This window comes from Panthera onca, chromosome D2, assembly GCF_046562875.1.
Source record: "Panthera onca isolate mPanOnc1 chromosome D2, mPanOnc1 haplotype 2, whole genome shotgun sequence".
Classification (NCBI taxonomy): domain Eukaryota; kingdom Metazoa; phylum Chordata; class Mammalia; order Carnivora; family Felidae; genus Panthera; species Panthera onca.
Window position 1 is genome coordinate 2,808,864 of NC_138349.1, and position 16,751 is coordinate 2,825,614.

The window sequence follows — 16,751 nt, forward strand, 5'->3', positions numbered from 1 at the left end:
CATTCATATGAAATACGCCTTATTGTAATCGAAAGAAGTATCTCACTTAAAAATGTCAATGCTAACATTCCCTTTTGACTTTCCAACCATTCTTTCTTTCCTCAGTTCAATGAGTAGTCGGAGATGGAGGGGAAGAGTCTCCTTCCTATGTGAAGAGGCAAATGTGTGGGACCCTGGAAGGGTCTGAGGGAGAGGGTGGGTCCCACAGACCCCACAGGAAGGCTCTGGCAGGTGCCGAGCCCAGCAGGTGGGGCTGGATCGCCCCAGGGCCTGTGGTGGGAGAGGCAAAGAGCCTCCTGGTTCAGCGAGGTCTCCGCCAGCCAGCAGCCCAAGCCCCTCCGTGTGGGAAGCCCCGCTGGGCCCCCGTTCCATCCTGCTGTGTTTTACTCCTATCGTCCTGGACCCTCCCGCCTTCTCACCAGCCTGGCACGGACCAGGAGGGATGCTTTCCACTGTTTGGATGAAATCCTAATTTTCTAGCTTTCCATGCATTTTTGGTCCCTGAATCACAAGCAGTGACTGGTCCCCTCTTCATGATGCACAGTGGGTTTCCGGCCACTCACTTTTCTCCCCGCTTGAATCATCCTTCCTCACCCAGGACCGAGTTTTTATTGACCGTCCCTATATTTACCCTGCAGAAATATGTCCTTTTATGATGGGGCATAAATATGAAATGGCAGTGTTCTGGGACACCTGGCCACTGACACGGCAGAAGGAAGCCAGATTCCCGAAGACTCCCCAGGCCTGATCATATCCTTAGAGAGAATGTTCTAAGGGCTGGCTGCACAAATCTTTAACACTATTTAGCAGTCTCTTTGGAGGGGGTTTGTCTCTTCTTTACCTGAGATGTAGTATATGAGCTTGCACATCTTTGCTTTTCTTTTATAATTTCAAATTATATATAGTCAGGAAATATTGCGTTCACTGGCAATCAATTTATTTTGATTGATAAAAAGGGGTTAATAAAACCCCCCTTAGAAATAACAAGAAGGGAAACAGTAATATATCTTTCGTGGTGGCTTCTTTGGCGGTGCATAAAGAGAGCAAGGTTCTTTACTTCTCCCCGATAAGTCTTCTCCTTTATTTTCTATACCTAGTGAGTCATTTATAATCCTTATTATTTCCAACCCACACACAGCCATATTTCCACATGCAGGGGTCCTCCTTACTATGTTGTGAGAGCCGAGAGGCCCAAACACCCTATCATTTATATGAAAATACATGCCAAAAATGGATTATCAAACATAACCAATGTGACTTCATACACTTGCAAATAAAAAAAATTTAGGATGAAATATAAAACATCGTGCTAAAATCTCAATCTATTGTTGAAAACACAGCATAGCATAGAAAGTACACCTGTGTCTGGCATTTGACAAATACTACCGAGTGATTAGAAGCAGAGAGAGGTCAGAAGGAGACCCAATTAATCCCTCCATTCAAACATAAAGCTATTATTGATTTTAGGCGGCACAGTTGTGGTTTATTAATATTTTTATTTATTTACGGCGCCTGTGAAGAAAATGCAAAACGATGAACCATGAAAAGCTTGCCTTCTGTATGTAACAAGTGTTTACGCAGACGTTATGGGATGGGTTGGGGCACGCACATTGTGTGCTATGTCATCTCATGTATATCTCTAATTTGTACTGGTCACAAAGTCTTTCAGTATTTTTTAAAAATTTTTTGTAATGTTTATTTATTTTTGACAGAGAGAGAGAGAGAGAGACAGAGCATGAGTGGGGGAGGGGCAGAGAGAGAGGGAGACACAGGATCCGAAGCAGGCTCCGGGCTCCGAGCTGTCAGCACAGAGCCCAACGCGGGGCTCGAACTCGGGAACCTTGAGATCATGACCTGAGCCGAAGTCGGACGCTCAACCAACTGAGCCACCCAGGCGCCCCCAAAGTCTTTCAGTATTAAATAATCATCTACTGCTGGTCATTCCCAAAGAGTACACTTACAGTGTCAGGAAATAATGTAGGGAGCTGGCTTAGATCAGAGACGTCTCCACGGAGAGATAGCATTTTGAAAGGTGAAACGTGCTGGGCTATGTTTGGCCTCAACGAACTCTTCCTGGAGCATTATCAAGATCACATGTAGAAAAATCTTATACCAACTCTTTCCATAAAGGAAAATATAGCCCGGACTAAAATGGCATTGAACGAACCGTGACCCTCGGGGAAACAAACGTCTCCCTTCTAGAGAGAGACGTGTGTGTGCCTCAGATTCGGATCCTCTGGGGATGAAGCAGTCTGTCCGCAGGGCGAGGGCCTCACAAGCTGCTGAAGACCAAGGCTAACGATGCGAGCCCAGAGATAGCAGAGCTTACGTTCCCACTCACCAGCCCGGCGAGAAGAGAGGTCCTTACCGCTGGCAGCCCAGAGGCCAGAGGGCAGGGCACCCTCCTGAAGGCCCCCCAGGCTGTGGCTGGAGCCGATGCCTCACAGATAACAGTGCTGCACTCATTCATTCACTGGCCTTGCGCTGAGTGCCCGCCCTGGGCCCTGCCCGTGCTGGGAGCTGGGGACACAGATAAACATGCTCACGGAGCTTCCAGGGAGTGGCAGGCTGGACCCTGCGTTCATGGACCACAGACCTACTCCCACTCAGAGAACCTTCCACGTTCCAGGCAACGGAATGTTTTGGAATGAGTGAGTGGGCGGGCAAGCGAGCCTCAGTTTCCCCATCAGCGCGTGAAGCGCTGCCCTTCCAGTCCTGACTTGGCGCTGTGTCTGAAGGTGGTCTCACTTGTCGGCTGGCTTCTCGTCACGACGGAAAGGAAAGCACCGTGCCGAGGCTTTCGTAGGCAGCACACGTTCCACGTTAACTCGCCAATAAAGGGCATGCGTCGTATGCCAGCTCGATGCAGAAAACATTGGAGTCGGGGGCCCCTGGCACAGGTTACTTGGCCAGTCCAGACGGGCCCACGTGGGAAGATACAGCATGACAGACAGAGGGTGGCTCCTGCGGAGGACCGCAGGGCCGTCAGAGCCACGGAAGGGAGGTCCCATGGGCGAGCTGGACGTTGGCTGGACCTTGAGCCCCGAGGTGAAAGAGAGAGGTGGGAAGAGAGAGGCCAGACAGGCACAGGGCTCCTGGTCAGGGAAGGCAGCGGGCGGACACAGGCAGCTAGGTGAGGCCGTACCCAGGGAGGCAGAGACGGGCCGGTTCTCAGGGAGGAGAAGGCCCTCGACCGCCCACTCCTGGGCAGGAGCCACTTCCGGCACAGAGGGCAGTGTGCAGGATAGACTACTCGTGCCGGCGCACGACAGACGGTCACCTCGCGAGGGACGATGCCGGTTCCGCGCTTTCCAGCGGGGCGCCTGCAAACTCGGCCTGTGAGACGAAGGCCGTTGGGGCCAATGGCAGACCTGAGCTGTTGCTGGTGTTTGTTTGCTGGGGTGAGCAAACTTGCCCGGTTTCCAGCAACACCTGCAGCCTAATCGGGAGGCTCTCCACAGGCAGGAAGGGCTACAGGGCAGCAAAAGTGGTGAGAGGTCCCAACGGAGCTGTGAGGGAATTCGGGTCGGCCAGCCGGTCCTCCCGCAGCCCTGGGCTCCACAGGTAAGGCCTCTGAGCCTGTTTCTGGTATCTGAACACAAAGACACCTCTGCCGTGGCTTCACTGACACCAGGGACGCGAAGCTGACGGCTCCAGCTCCGACGCCTGATGGACGGCAGGCCCAGTCCCAGCCAGTGGGGAACCAGCCCTCGGTGGGGCCTACGGGACGTCGGTTGGCAAGAAGGAAAACTGACCCCTGAGCTGGGTGTCCTGGAGGACTGGAGTCAGGCCACGGCTGAGGTGCGTGTAGATGGCTGCTCTAGGTCAGCGGGTCAGCTTGGCCTCTCTGAGGAGGGGCGGGACCGCCAACATCTGAACAAGAAGAAGCAAGCTGTTGCAGAGCAGGGGGAAGTGTTTCCAGGCAAAGATGATGACCCTTATCACTATGATAGTGTCTGAAAGCTGAGAATTTCAAAGAAAGAAAGGTATCCTTATGCTTGTGCCCAAAGAAAGTGCTGAGAATTTCTTTCAATAAGAGGGCAAGAAGGAAAAGAAGGGGCATTCATTAAACACCTACTGTGTGCCAGTCTCTGGACTGGAGGTTGTGGATGTATTGTCTCTTTCGCATCCCAACAAGAAGAGGTAGCAAGTTTTAAAAGAAGTCGTTGGAGAGTGAAAGGGGGGTGTTTAAGTTCATGAAAAACTACTCCTAGCTTTGCAAAAGTTGAACAGAACTGTCACTCATCCCCCTCCCTACAACACACGTGCGATCTCCCTTGACCGGGCTGAACTGTACATGGTTTCCGAGGCCATCTGCAGGCTACTCTTTGAAGCTCCCTCTTTCCTGGAAGGCAGGTGACAGGAGCAGGCTATTTCATTCCTATTGTACAGATGAGGAAACTGAGGCTTAGAAATGAATGCTTGCCCCAGTGAACATCACTAGTTAGGTTTGACAGCCATATGCCAACTGAACCTCCAGAAACCGCCTGGACTCCGAATGGTCCAGGGCTCAGATGGGGACAGACTAGAGATGGTCGGGCAGCTACAGTGACCGAGTACCGCACGTCAGGCTCGCCACGGTACAGACGGTATCTCGCGGAAGACGCACAGGACCGCGCTGAGGCAGACATCGCTATTAACACCCCGAACTTCTACGCTGAGAGGGGCAGGGGGTGAGAGGTTAAAGAAGCTCACTTGGGAGCTGGACATCGGCAGGGTGGAACCGGACCTCAGGTCACCTGAGAGCCGTTTCCCTGGAAGGTGGCGTGCAAGGGATGGTAAATGGTGTGCAGAGAAATGCTTTTCTTTTAATATTTAATGTATTCATTTATTTGTGGTAAATAATTAATATTTATTGTGGTAAAATATACGTAAAATTCACCATGTTAAACATTTTTTTCTTATTAAAGACTTCTTGGCATTTTATTTTATTTATTTGTTTATTTGTTTATTTATTTCTGTCTTACCTTTTTTTTTAGTTTAAATTCAAGTTCATTAACATACCGTGTAGTATTGGCTTCAGGAGTAGAGCCCAGTGATTCATCTCTTACATATGACACCCAGGGCTCATCCCAACAAGTGTCCTCCTTAAAGCCCATCACCCATCTAGCCCATCCCCCCCCCCCCCCACTTCCCCTCCAGCAACCCTCAGTTTGTTCTCTGTGTTTAAGAGTCTCTTATGGTTTGCCTCCCTCTCTGTTTTTATCTTATTCTTTCCTTCTCTTCCCCTATGTTCACCTGTTTTGTTTCTCACATTCCACATGTGAGTGAAATCATGTATTTGTCTTTCTCTGATTGACTTATTTCGCTTAGCATAATACACTCTAGTTCCATCCACATTGTTGCAAATGGCAAGATTTCATTCTTTTTGATTGCCAAGTTATACTCCATTGTATATACGTACCACATCTTCTTTACCTATTCATCAGTCATGGACATTTGGGCTCTTTCCATACTTTGACTATTGTTGATAGCACTGCTATAAACACTGGGGTGCATGTGCCCCTTTGAATCAGCATTTTTGTATCCTTTGGATAAATACCTAGTAGTGCCATTGCTGGGTCATAGGGTAATTCATTTTGAACATTTTTAAGTGTATAGTTCAATGGTATTAAGTGACCATCATCACCATCCATGTCTGGAACTCTTCATGCCTTCCCAAAGTGAAAGTCTATACCCATTAGACACTAACTCCCCATTCTCCTCCCCAGCCCCTGGAAACCACCATTCTATCTGTCTCTAGGAGTTTGATTTTTCCAGTATTTCATGTAACTGGAATTATACTTTATCCTTTTGTGACTGCCTTATTTCATTTCACATAACGCCCTCAGGGTTCCATGTCGTAGCTGGCGTCGGAGTTTCTTTCCTTAAGGCAGAATGATATTCCACCGTATGGATGGACCATATTTTATTTATCCATTCATCTGTCTATGAACACTTAGGTTCTTTCCATCTTTTGGCTGCTGCGTCTAGTGTGCAATGAACATGGGCATTCGAGCTCCATGCTTTCAGTTATCTTGTGTTATACACCCACAAGTAGGGTTGTGGATCATAATTTTATTCTTAATTTTTTGAGGAAATGTCATACTGTTTTTAATAGTGCTGCACCATTTTGTAGTCTCCCCAGCAACGCTCAAGGGTCCTAACTTCTCCACATTCTGGTCAACACTTGTTTTCTTATAATGCACCTCCTAATGGATGTGAGGTGGCATCTCAATGTGGATTTGATTTGTATTTCCCTAATGAGTAGTTGATGTTGTGTATCGTTTCATGTGGTTATTGGCTGTTTGGAATCATCTTTGGAGAGATGTCTATTCTAGTCCTTTGTCCATTTTTTAATCAGGTTCTTTCCCTGATGTTGAGTTGTAGACATTCTTTATGTAGTCTAGGTATTAACTCCTTATCACAGACGTGATTTACAAATATTTAGTCCATTTTTTGGGTTGCCTTATCACTGTATTAATAGTGTTATTTGATGCACGTAAGTTTTTAATTTTGATATAGTCCAATTTATCCACTTTTGTTGTTGCTGTTGACTATGCTTTTGATGTCATATGCAAGAATCCAACGTCCTGAGAATTTTCCAGTTTTTTTTCCTAATAACTAATGTATTTGTTTTAACATATTGAAATAATGAGTACTATAAATATCATTTAACAGATGTCTTATATTATTTTTAGAGTTTGAAAAATATATGATTTTAATTTAAATAAACTAAGTAGTAGCAGAGTTTTGTATACATCATAATTGTATCCAATTGACTGTTGTTTGGTAACTAGCGTATCACACTAAATTGCAATGTATTAAATATACCTATCGCTGTACATAGTGTTAAAGAAAAAAAATGCATGACACTTGACATGAGTGGTAAGGCAGACTTTATTCAGGGGGTCCATTGTGACAGATACAGAGACTATTATAACGGGGTTTTGCAGTAGGAGAGGAAGAGTGGGATTAACTCCCAACACAAAGAAGAGTGGGAATTCATAGCCTAGGAGTGTGATACGGGTAGGGGGAGGTCAGTGGGTGAAAAACCCTAGAAGGAAACATCTGGGGTGAGGGACAATTCTTTCTAAATCAACCCAACAGGATTCTTGCTGAAGGCAGGCCGGGGTGATCAGACATCACCTGGGGGAATGTGGGGAATGAGGAACCCCATCAGACATTGAGGCTGATCAGAGAGCAAGGGTGGGAGACTCTTGCTAAACCTGGACAATGCAGAGACTAACATGGAAACCCCAGAGTCAGGGACTAGTTGAGAAGAGTTCAGGGGAGCCTGGGAAGAGTTTGGTCAAGGAGAATAGCTGTCACCAGCCTGTGGGCTAAGCGTTCCCCCATTACTCAATGGTTGGTTCAAGTGCCTGAAAGAGCAGCCCCAAGTCCAAAGGCCAGTGATACTGACACTGGACCACACAGCACATCATTTAAGGTAAACTGCAAGGCCAAAAAACCACAAAGTTTTTAAAGTAGGGGCAGTAGTACAGGTTCTCGATAGCACCTTATTTTCAACTCTGAAATCCAACAGTTCTAAAAATCAGTTCTTCCTAAGTTTCAAGCAAACACATTTGAACGGATATGAGACTATTTAAAGCAGTTATATATCCCACTTAAGGTGAATATTTCTGAACATTCACACATTTTGCCACATAAATATTATGTCTGATCATAGGGTGTTGTCCCAGGCCCTACTGAAGGCGTTTCATACTAGATATGTAATATATATATATATATAGCGCTTCAAAACAAAAAAATCCTAAAGATTTTGAATTCCAAAACACAGCCAGCCCCAAGGTCCCACCCCGAACTTTATTGAGATATAACTGGCATAGGACATCGTACAACTGGAATGATTTGACATGTTTACATTGCAAAATGATTACCATAAGATCGGTTAGCACATTTATCACCTTACACAGTTTATTTTTTTTATGGTGAGAACTTTCAACATGGAGTCTCTTAACAACTTTCAAATATACAGTATTGTTAACTTTCGCTCACAACTGTTAAGTCCAGGGTTTTGATATAGGATTGTCAACTAGGAGCAGGAGTGTTAGTATAGGAAGACTAGTAATAGTAATATACCATTTATTGAGTAGTTTGTGTCAGTCGTTGTTCTAAGTATATTATATGTATACACCTCACTTAATCTTCATAATGCCCTGATTCATCATTATCTTAAATAAATAACAAAACTGATATAGATTAGCTACCTAGCTTGCTGAAGATCATGCAGCCAGACGCCCAACGGAGTGGAAGAGTCACGCATTTCACCTTAACGGGTAAGAACCAGGCTTTGCAACAAAAAAGATGCCTTTGCCTGCAGCAGAATGGTAAACTCAGCCCTCAAATAATTGAAATGCAACAAAAAGCCTGGAGGCTGGCAGGCATGTAGTTGTGGATTGGTGCGGAACTCAAGGCGTTTCGGCCTAGGTGCTGTCGCACTTTTCACCAGGTTTTCCGCCAGCCGCCCCTCATGGTGGCAGGAAGGTTGCAGCAGCTCCGGGAAGCTCACACTTCGGCGGGAAACGACCGCAACAATAGCTGGAAAGAACGCAGCCCCCGCCCATCCATCCATTTACCACAGACGGGAAACTCTGTCCCGGAGCCCCGCCCTCGCAGACCTAGTTTACTGCCACTGCGCAGAGCTCCGGCCCTGCCCACCGCTAGCAGATACCCGGCAGAGGCCCGGCTCGGACACGTGTTACTTAATCAGAGTACGGGGCTGGGCGCCTCGGCCTTTACGGGGGCTGCCAGCTCCCCTAGGGTGCGAGCGCAGAGGGCAGCCTGCGCGGCCCGCCAGGCCCCCGTTCCTCCTCTGCACAGCCCGCAGAGAAGCTCCCCGCCCAGGGCCACACCCGGTTGGGCGATCACCGTACCGCCCCCAGCCACGCCCGCCCGGAAGTGAGGCCCCCTTCCCGAGACTACAGCTCCCAGACACACCCTCCAGGGCAGCTCGCCCACGCGGATTGGCTCGCTGCGCCATCCATCGACCGACCAGCCACAGGAAGACGGTTGCTGACGGCGCTCGATGACCAATCACAAGAGCGAAGAGGAGGGAGCTCCCCCCTGCCGATCCGCCACCAGCAGTCGAAGCCTGGCAGGACCCTGAAGGAGTAAGGTCTTCGGAGTCCCACAGTCGATTCAGTGACTGGAGAAGTGACAGGCTGGCCCTCTGTGCGAAATGACAACCCTGGGCGGAAGTCCCCTTTTGCCCAGAAGACTCTGGTCTCCGCTACTCCTGTCTGCTGCCCTCGCGAAGCAAGGCCCAGCCGTCTTCGCGGCGCCCCGCCCCCCGTCTCTCATTGGCGCCCTCGGGGCACGTAGGGGGGGGGGCAAAGAGGCGTGGACGCAGTGGCTGGGGCGGGCGGCCGGAGTCCGTAGGTCATGAGAGGCCCGTGGACTCGGGCTTGGGGCCGCAGGGATACCATGGTGCCGGGCCCGTGGCGACGGCGGAGGCCGGAGGAACTGCAGGTTCCGGGGGACGCGGTGAGCCCCCCCGGGGCCTGGGCGTTAGGAACGGGTTGGCGGAGCCCCCGGGCGGGCCCACTGGGCTTCGTGTCTCCCCGCGGGCCGGCCCGGGAGGAAATCTAGCCGGACTAGCGCTGGCGCCCTCCTGCCAAGGTGGGCGGACCGGGGGCGAGGCCGCGACTCTGGCACTCCGCCTCCCCGCGGCCGCGCCTGCGCAGAGATGCGGGGCCCCGGACCCTGGGTCCCTCTCAGGAGCGCGGGCTCCCTGTGTGGCCTGGCAGACTCGGTGGACTCGGGGTGAGGGTCAGGTGGCGCCCCGCGGTCTGCTCGCTGCTGCTCCTGAGTCAGGCCTCAGCGTGCAGGCGCTGGGCTGGGTGTGGTGGGGCTGCCAGGTGAGCAGACACACCTGGATTGAGCACTTTGACCCGAGGGAGCAGGGTCAGGTGACGTGACTGGTGATAACAGCCCTGCTCGAGATCCGCGGGTGGGTAATCGGGCCTGCACGAGACTGGAAGGGGAACAGGATAGGAGGCAGGGGATTGCTTAGCCTTTTAGGGAACTGGAAGTCAAGTACCGTCGGATTGGAACGTTAAGGCAGAGCCCCTGAGCAGCGCCCCGTGACTTCCACCTCCGCTTGCGAACTGGCTGGTCTCACCCCGCCTGCTTTATTTCATGGTTCCTTGCTAAGAGCACCAACGAGCAGCCAACATACCCAGCACCTGAAGTGTTCTGTGTCTTCTGGACCCACAGGCTTACTGAGCACGGGATCTGTCTCCCGAGTTCATGCAGGCACAGTTTTCTCGCATGATTTTACAGCATAACAAGAGTGCCTAGTTTCCTTCCCTGCATGTGTTTCCTCACCCACCACTGCCTGGCCACGAAGCCAGTGTCACTTAACACCCTGTCACAGAAGCACACTACTTCCAGGGACCGTGTTACTAGGGCACAGATTAAGCTTCTGTAACTGCAGGTTTCAAACCACATTGGTTCCAACGAGGTGGAAGCTTGATCCTGCTGTCCATAATGTATAGAGGTGAGCAGACCGGGGGGGCCCTAAATACAGGGTGGGGCTGGTGCTACCCAGATCAGAGACATCCAGGGACCCAGGTTCCTCCCGTCACCTGCTTCCTGCATTCCCTGGTGGTGTCCTTTTACATGAGGTCAACACCAGGTCATCACTACACTGCTCACCTTGCGTATGGTGGGAAGTAAATGTAGAGTGACATGATCATACTGACATTTTAAGAGCCTATTCTGGGAACTCTGGGGAAAATGAGAGGGATGGTGATCAGAGCTAAGGAGGGGGGCAAGGGGCGTGTAAATTACGAGAGGTTACAGGTTTGGACAGTGAATGTAGACAGAGGGCTGTGTGTATCGGAGGAAGAACGGACTAGTCTTGCTGGTGGAGTGGACGTGGAAGGTCATGGGAGAGGAGGAGCCCAGGATGGCTCCCAGGGCTGTGACTTGAGCACCTGGCTGGGCAATGGTGCTCTTACAGGAGAAGATTGGTGTGGAGCTGCAGGAGAACACCGGCTCTGGTTTTGTCACTGCGTTTTCCGCTTTGGGCACGTTTGTCACAGGTAGTGCTCGTCATTGAGCACTTAGCAGGTGGGTTGTCTGACTCTCACAGCAACCTGTTTTTATTCCCATATTACAAATGAAGAAACGGAGGCACAGGGAGGTTAATCAGCTGGTCTGAGGATACACAGCTAGCGGTGGACGTAGGTCTTTGACCCCACCACCTGCCTCCAGAGCCTGTCGTCTTAGTCACAGCCTAAGACGTCTGTAGCCTCCCATGTGGGGCTTGCAACAAAGCCCTGAATTGGCCATACAGAGATGAAAGGTGTGATGCCACAGGCTGTCAGGGACCAGGCACTGGAGGTCATTATTGATCAGAGAGAACGAGAAAGGCTTACAAGAGAAACTTGGAATGATCTTGCAGATTGCGATGCTGAAATTAAGTGCCCAGCTGGAGGCTGCAATACTTCCTGTTACCAAGGATTGGTGACTTGGGTGTCTTATTGCCATGGTGTGTGTGGACTCTTAATTTGATAAAGTTCTTGTTCGTATTGTATTGTGCCTCAGTCGTTGATCCGATAATTCAGATTGAGTCCTTGTCCCAAGTTTTCCATTCTCTTTTCTCTCACTCTCTCTCTCTCACACACACGCCCCCCCCCCCCCCCCCGGCCTCCTCAGAGTTTGGTTACGTGCAAAGAGCAACTCGTGTCCTACCTCTGTTCACAGACTAGTGGGTCTACACCCTGTGCGTTGTAACCACCAGTGGAGCTGTAGAAACCCCTGCAGCTGCCGGGACCCATCGCTGTAATAGCTCCACAAGTGTTCTCCGGCCGAGCCACAGGTGCCTCCCGTAACCCCCTGGGTGTCCTGATTGTGGGAAGCTCGCCCAGTGTGGTGCCACGTGTAGCCATGGACGATGAGTAGGGTTCATCATTCCTGTTAGGGTGCCTGCTGAACAGCAAGCACTATTGTGGGCTCTGCGGAAAGGAAAGAGAAGTGAAATCCTGGCGAGATTGACCCTGAGACTTGGAGGCATCCAGCGCTTGGCTGCTTCAGCCCCCCTGCCCCCCGCACCCTCACCACCCTACATGTTCCGGAAGAAGAGGGTGTGCCCAGACGCCCACCTTCATGCATACTCAGCCTTTACTGTCCGTGAAGGTGCTCCTTCCTGACGACCTCTGTAAAAATTCTCCAGGGAAGCGACACCCGAGGTGTCCGGGCTCACCCTCCAATTGGTATCTTTTCTAGCTTCCTCTCGGTTGATCCAGGATCCCATTTTCCAGCTTATCCTGGGATTAGTGACCATTTCCTCCAATGTATTTTCATTCTTTATCAGTGACCCGTAGAAATAACGTATCAGGATGCAAAAATTAATTGGCTATTGACCGTTTTTTTATCACTAGTTTTTTTCTTTAAAAATTTTTACCTTTATATTTCTTTGTTGATATGTATTTTTTAAAATTGAAGTATAGGGGCTCCTGGGTGGCTCAGTCGGTTAAGTGTCTGATTTCGGCTCAGGTCATGATCTCATGGTTTGTGGGTTTGAGTCCCGTGTCGGGCTCTGTGCTGTGTGCTGACAGCTCAGAGCCTGGAGCCTACTTCAGCTTCTGTGTCTCCCTCTCTCTCTCTCTCTCTGCCCCTCCCTCACTCGCGCTCTTTGTCTGTCTCGAAAACAAACATTAAAAAAAATAAAGTAAGAAAGTAAAATTGAAGAATGCTCTACGTACAGTGATCGTTTCAGGGATGCACTGTAATAATTCCACAGTTGTATTACATTACTCTGCGCTCGTCATGATTACTGTACTCTTGATCCCCTTGCATTCACCCATCCCCCCACCCGCCCACCTCCCTTGTGGCAATCACTGGTGTTCTCTGTGTTTGAGTCTTTTTTTGTTTGTTTTTGTTTCTTCTATTTCTTAAATTCCACTTCTGCGTGAAAGCATATGTTATTTGTCTTTTTCTGACCGACCTATTTCACTTAGTGTAATAACCTCTAAATCCATCTGCGTGGCAAATGGCAAGACCTCATTCTTCTTTATGGTTGAGTAATATTCTGCTGTATGTATATACCACATCTTTATCCATTCATCTGTTGATGGACACTTGGGCTGTTTCCATACTTTGGCTATTGTAGATAGTGCTGCAATAAACACAGGGTGCAAATATCTTTTTGAATTAGTGTTTTTCTTGGGGTAAATAGCCAGTTGTGGAATTACTGGATCATATGCTAATTCTATATTAATTTTTTTGAGTAACCTCTATACTGTTTTTCACAGTGGCTGCACCAGTTTGCATTCCCACTAACAGTGCATGAGTTTCTTTTTCTCCACATCCTCACCATCGCCTGTTATTTCTTGTGTTTTTTAGTTTCACCATTCTGCTGATTAATGATATTAAGCATCTTTTCATGTGTCTGTTGGCCATCTGAATGTCCTCTTTGGAAAAATGTCTATTCATGTCCTTCCCATCTTCATCGGATTATTTGAGTGTCTTGGTGTTGAGTTGTATGAGTTCTTTATGTATTTTGGATATTAATCCCTTTTTTTCTTTTTACTTACTTATTCATTTACATCCAAGTTAGTTAGCATATAGTGCTATAATGACTTCAGAAGTAGATTTCCAGTGATTCATCCCCTACGTATAACACTCAGTGCTCATCCCAACAAGTGTCCTCCCTAATCCCCCTTACCTATTTAGCCCATCCCTTCACCCATGATATTAACCCCTTATGTATCATTTGCCAATATCTTCTCCCATTCCATTCAATAGGTTGCCTTTTTGTTTTTATTGGTAGTTTGCTATGTAAAGCTTTTACTTTTGATGCAGTCCCAATAGGTTATTTTTGTTTTTGAGACCTATCGAGAAAAATGTTGCTATGGCCGATGTCAGAAGAAATTACTGCCGGTGTTTTCTTCTAGGATTTTTATGGCTTCAGGTCTCACATTTAGGTCTTTAATCCATTTTGAGTTTATTTTTGTGTATGGTGTAAGTAAGGGGTCCAGTTTCATTGTTCTGCATGTAGCTACTGGTTTTCCCAACCTTTTGTGGAAAAGGCTCTCTTTTCCCATTGCATATTCTTGCCTCCTTGCTCATAGATTGATTGACCATATAACTGGTTTTGTTTCTGGGCTCTTTATTCTGCTCCATTGACCTATGTGTCTGTTTTGGTGCCAGTACCATGCTGTTTTGATTACTACAGCTTTGTAGAATATCTTGAAGTCAGGGATTGTGATACCTCCAGCTTTGTTCTTTCTCAAGATTGTTTTGGCTCATTGGGGTCTTTTGTGGTTCCATCCAAATTTTAATATTATTTGTTTCTAGTTCTGTGAAAGTGTTGTTGGCATTTTGGCCAGGATTGCATTAAATTTGTAGATTGCTCTGGGTAGTACAGACGTTTTAATGATACTGGTTCTTCTGGTCCATGAGCTTGGAATATCTTTACATTTATTTGTGTCCTCTTTAATTTCTTTCATCAATGTTTCATGGTTTTCAGAGTACGGGTCTTTCACCTCTTGGCTTAAATTTATCCCTAGATATTTTGTTATTTTTGGTCCAATTATAAATGGGATTGTTTTCTGGGGCGCCTGGATTGCTCAGTTGGTCGAGCGTCCAACTTCAGCTCAGGTGTAATCTCATGGTTGGTGAGTTGGAGCCCCATATCCGGCTTGCTGCTGGCCGCACAGAGCCTGCTCCGGGTGCTCTGTCCCTCTCTCTCTTGGCCCCTCCCCCACTTGGGCTTGTTCTGTCTCTCAAAAATAAACATTAAAAAAATACATTGGATTGTTTTCATAATTTCTCTCTCTGCTACTTCATTGTTAGTGCAGAAGTGCAGCAGATTTTATTAATTTTGTATCCTGAGACTTTACTGAATTCGTTTGTCAGTTCTAGTAGTTTTTTGGTGGAGTCTTTAGGGTTTTCTATATATAGTGTCATGTCATCTGCAAATTGTTGAAATTTTACTTCTTCCTTAACAGTTTGGATGCCTTTTATTTCTTTTTGTTGTCTGATTGCTGTGGCTAGGACTTCCAATACACTGTTGAGTAAAATTGGCGAGAGCGGACATCCCTGTCTTATTCCTGATCTCAGAGGAAAACTTAGTTTTTCACCACGGAGGATGATGTTAGCTGTGGGTTTTTCATTTGTGGCCTTTATTATGTTGAGGTATGTTCCCTTTAAACCTACTTTGTTGAGAGTTTTATCATGAATGGATGTTGTACTTTGTCAAGTGCTTTTTCTGCATCTGTTGAGATGATCATATGGTTTTTATCCATTCTCTTGTTAATGTGATAAATCATATTGATTGATTTATGAATATTGAACCACCCTAGATCCCCAGAGTAAATTTCACTTGATTGAGATGAATGATTTTTTTTTTTAATTTTTTTTAACATTTATTTATTTTTGAGACAGATAGAGAGCATGAACAGGGGAGGGTCAGAGAAAGAGAGAGACACAGAATCTGAAACAGGCTCTAGGCTCTGGGCTGTCAGCACAGAGCCCGACGCGGGGCTCGAACCCACGGACCACGAGATCATGACCTGAGCCGAAGTCGGACGCTTAACCGACTGAGCCACCCAGGCGCCCCTGAATGATTTTTTAAATGTACTGTTAGATTTGGTTTAAATACTATTATTGGACTATAACAATGGCACATATTTAAGTGTACAGTTTGACTTTTTGGCTTTTGTAAATAATGTTTTTATGAGCATCCAAGTGCAAGTTTTTGTAAGGACATATATTTTCCTTTCTCTTGGGCATAAACCTAGTTGTGCGATTTCTGGGTCATGTGGTAACTTTTTTTTTAATTAAAAAATTTTTTTAATGTTTATTCATTCTTGAGAGAGAGACAGAGAAAGAGAGAGAAAGCGGGGGAGGGGCAGAGAGAGAAGGAGACACAGAATCTGAAGCGAGAGGGAGACACAGAATACGAAGCAGGCTCCAGGCTCGGAGCTGTCAGCACAGAGCCCAATGTGGGGCTCGAACCCATGAACTGTGAGATCGTGACCTGAGCTGAAGTCGGACGCGTAACTGACTGAGCCACCCAGGCGCCCCTGTGCTAACTATCTTTAGCCATTGGAGGAACTGCTAGATTGTTTTCCAAAGTAGCTATGCTATTTTACATTCCCAGCAGCATTGTTCGAGAGTTCTGGTTTCTCCACATCTTTCCAACGCTTGCTATTTGTCTTTTTAACTGTAGCCATCCTAAGTGGATGGGAAGTGCCATCTCTGTGGTTTTGACTTGCATTGTCCTGATATCTAATAGTGTTGGGCATCTTTATGTACTTCTCGCCCCTTTGTATATTTTCTTTGGAAGAGTGTTGATGAGGTCCTTTGCCCATTTTTAAAATTAGGTTGTCTTTTGCTTGGTGAGTTGTAATAGTTTTTATATATTCCAAGTATGAGTCCCTTACCAGAAATGGGATTTGCAGAGCAGAATTCCCCCCACTCCCCACCCACCTCTCTCATAATTTTAGCTCTTACATTTAGATCTATGTTCCATTTTGCGTTAATTTTTGCTTATAGTATGTGGTAAGGTTCTAACCTCATTCTTTTGCATGTGGGTATTAACGTATCCAATCACCTTTTGTTGAAAAGACTATTCTTTCTCTCCATTTAATTACCATGGCACCTTTGTTGGAAATCAGTTCACTGTAAATGTGAGGGTTTTTCCCTAAATTCTCAATTTGGTTCCTTTGATCTGTTTGTCTGTCCTAGGTTGGTACCACACTGTCTTGATGACTGTAGTTTATAGTAACTATTGAAAC

At 47.3% G+C, this 16,751-nt stretch overlaps 1 long non-coding RNA gene across 1 annotated transcript in view; it reads left to right on the plus strand.

Annotated features, from left to right (window-relative positions):
* The first annotated feature begins 8,663 nt into the window (after positions 1-8,663).
* The window catches only part of LOC132676292 (uncharacterized), a 46,616-nt gene continuing 38,528 nt past the window's right edge, over positions 8,664-16,751 (plus strand). Inside the window, exon 1 of the long non-coding RNA XR_013550605.2 lies at positions 8,664-9,486. This is a non-coding gene — a long non-coding RNA (uncharacterized LOC132676292). The remainder of the gene's footprint in view (positions 9,487-16,751) is intronic.